At 42.7% G+C, this 3448-nt stretch overlaps 1 long non-coding RNA gene across 1 annotated transcript; it reads left to right on the forward strand.

The window, feature by feature from the left end:
- Positions 1-1011: 1011 nt before the first annotated feature.
- Positions 1012-3079, forward strand: LOC123583138. Its single transcript, XR_006704749.1, has 2 exons — positions 1012-1170; positions 1565-3079. It is a non-coding gene; the product is annotated as an uncharacterized LOC123583138 (long non-coding RNA).
- Positions 3080-3448: the final 369 nt, after the last annotated feature.

A 3448-nucleotide genomic window follows, 5' to 3' on the forward strand; every position in this document is an offset into this window, starting at 1 on the left:
CTGGGAACACCACTTGGGGGCAGTTTTAGATGGTCCCCGACAGGAGAGAGGAGCAAAGAAATGCAGTCATCCGGAAAGCAGAACTGGAAAGCCAGTGTGGCCGAAGCTATTATTTTTCTGCAAGGTGGCGTGAGTCGGGAGGATGGAGTGGGAAAGGATCCCGATGGTGTGCGCACTACAACAAATGACGCCCCCCGCCCCCCGGAGGAAGAGGGAGGGCGATAAGAGTGCTCCTGTCTGCTTTCGCTCGCACCAGGCTTCTCCAGCCACTCACAGCGCAAAGGGACAAAGTCAACTTGGATTATCGACCAGGAACACCCAGTGAATGGCCGGGACTCCCTGAGCACCGGGACAGGGGCCAGCCCTGCGCTCCACCCAGCAGATCTCTCACCTTGCGGGAGGGGCTCAGCCTCCTGGGATCAGAGCGCCGGAATCCCTTAGGGTTGGGGGTGGGGAGCTGCAGGCGGGAAGGAAGATCCGCAGGGCTTTCCTCTCCCTCTCTAGCCCCCGCCTCTCACCGAGCGGACTCGGGGCCATTACTCATCAGGTGTTCTAACCAGCTTTGGGATCTCAGAGCTTCAGTGGTGGTTAGCTCATTATCAGTCCTCTTTTTACTTATTTTTCCCTTGTACTTGTCAAGGCTGTAACTGTGTCAGCATTAGGTTTTCATGTCAAGTTTCTCACCATACAAAAGTCGCATTTCTTAAGAAATAAAAGGATTTGGGATCTAAGATTCCTCCCAGTGGAAGCATACTTTTAATTTTGGTTGGACTTTGGGGGCAGTGCTTTTAGATTCATGTGACCTGGTAGGCACTGTAGTTAATAGTGGACATTGAATTCCAGGGGTGTAAGAAATCTAGTTGCAAAAAGTTAAATTTCTTTCAAAGGACACGTCTCCAGGAGAGGCTGTTTGCACTGTAACTGGCTTTTCAAAGGTTTAGAAACGAGGGCGTATCTTCTCTGATCTTGTTGAATTGCAGGGAGCAGACTGTGCCACCAAGGTCTTTCCACATTCCTCCTTGCTTTCTTATGATACCATCACCACGTCTTTCTCTTCCCTCCAGTGCCTGGACGAGTACCTGGAGATGGTCAACAGCGGCGCCAAGAACCAAAACCTTTCACCTATTTTATTTGATCCAGCAACAATTAAATAAAAGTGCTGAAGTCCATGTAACATGGAAACAGGAACCTTCAAAATAAGCAGAGGGAAACTCAGGGCTGGTTTCCATGGCAGCAGCTTGCAATAAAGCCTAATTCCTTGTGACAAAGAGGTCATCTTCCTTTTCAAACGTGTTTATGATCCCTTTGTGCATTGTATTTTGGCATAAAAGCTTCTCCGCACCGTCGGGGCTCCACGGGCAGCTCCATGACTCTCAAGGGGGTTTATTGCCTCCTCGGTATAAGAATAGCAGAAAGAAGCCAGACTAGTGCCAGTGTGACAAAAGAGTAAGCCCACAGGCTTGCCATGGCTTGCTTTCTGTAGTACATAAATCTTGGTATGCCTTGAAATAATTAAAAATGAGGGATCTTGAGTATAACTTTAATTTGATTTTGTTTTTTCAAGCTTGTACGTCTAACGAAACACAACATGCAAACAAATACAAGAAGACAGATTCAATGTGAAGATATAATTTTTTTCCAGCTAATTTTGAAAAAAGAAATCATGTGGGGTTAAGACCTCGAACATATCTTTGAAACTATGTGGAGGAAAGTGTAACCATAACCTTGGATAAGTATGGTATTAATGCATTAATACTTCTTTCATATCACAGTGCCTAGAACATGATGAAACATTAAAAAAAAAAAAAAATCAAGCCCATCTGAACTAGTCTTATTTTCCTTAACTCTCAAAGATTGCCGTGGCAGAAACTTGGAAGTAGGGAAGTGAAACATCATTTTCCTGGTGGAGCAGGAAAAAGAGTCTTGAAAGTCCTGAATTCAAATCCAGTGCTTCTCTTGAGTTGGAAGAAAAATGATTTCACCATATCCACATGGCAGGGAGTATGTACACAGGCAAACCTTTCCCAAGCTCTTGTTGGCATTGGCAAAAGAAGCTCCTGTCCTGTGCAGGAAACTTAGAGAGTCCACCTGACAACGTCTTCGGTCTGGGAAGTTCAGAAAGAATGCAGTGAAAAATGAGTTTTCTTTTTTGTGACCAAGTCATTTAAAAAGCGTTGAGTTCTCCTCATGTAGAACAGTTCTAGAATCTTAGACAATTCTGCTCTCTCATACCGGGGGGAGTTTTCTAGACTCCCTAGAGTTTTTTCAAAGCAAAAGGTTCTAAACTTTACAGAGGAAGCTGATCTGATGATTATTCAAAGCCCGTTATTTCATTTCATTCCATCTGACAAAACCCTGCTGCTGGATATTGTGGAGGACGTGCCTAGTCTCCACCAGTATCTGATGTTCTAACCCTATTGGGCATGTTCAGGGCCCTTACCATTGGGTGGGGCCCCATCTCTGGTCTCTATCTTCCTCTTCTCTTGACATGGTGAGGACAAATAGTAAAGCTGGTTGGGCTTTTGAATGGCCATATAAGCAGCAGTGGTCCTCCTGAGTCACCTAAACTTGCAGTGGATGTTGAGTGACAGAGAAAAAACTTGTGAGTTAAAAGCCACTAGGACTTGGTGGTTATATGATTGCATTGTAATAGCCTACTCTGATTAATATGCATGTATATTTATTTGGGGACTACATAACTTACTTGCAGCAAAACAATGTCTTATAGTTGACTAAAACTTGGTAACTAATCTCTGAAAAGCTTGAAGATTCTGTTACAAAAAACATTCTAGTTTTTATTTACAGCCATGCAAAAAAAGCTTTAATGCCTGGAAATCTATAGCCATCCTAAAAGTGATTTTTAAAATCATCTTAGCCATTTTGTTAGCCTAGTAGCTTTAAGTATATTTACATTGTTGTACAAGTAATCCCCATACTTGTGCATTTTGCAAAACTGAAACACTGTACCAATCAAATAACAACTCCTATTTTCCCTACCCTGGAAACCACTGTTCTTTCTATGAATTTGAGTATGTTACATATGTTATATAATAAAAGCTGTTTTCATTTTTGAAGCACATGTTATCCCTGCCCCTACTTTTCTCTATCTCATTTTAATAAGATTTAATTTTATTTCTCCACACTGCTGATGTAGAAACGAACATTGTATAAAGTTCTATTGTTTACCACACCTGCTCTTTCTGCTACATTGTGGGAAATAATTATTAATATGGAGCTGTGCTCTCCTTTGTATAGTAGTGACTGATTGAGGGCAATTTTGCAGGGAGGGCACCCATTATCTGCGTACCTGTCCCTCTTGAATGAAGCCACCTATTCTTGAGAGAGCCCTGAAGGTAATTATGTTTTTGCCTCATTCTATCAGAATGTGATTGAAGTGGTTTGATAGGTTTTGGAGATTCATTTGAAGAGTAGATTGATTCCTGGGACA

This window comes from Leopardus geoffroyi, chromosome B1 (genome assembly GCF_018350155.1).
Source record: "Leopardus geoffroyi isolate Oge1 chromosome B1, O.geoffroyi_Oge1_pat1.0, whole genome shotgun sequence".
NCBI lineage: Eukaryota > Metazoa > Chordata > Mammalia > Carnivora > Felidae > Leopardus > Leopardus geoffroyi.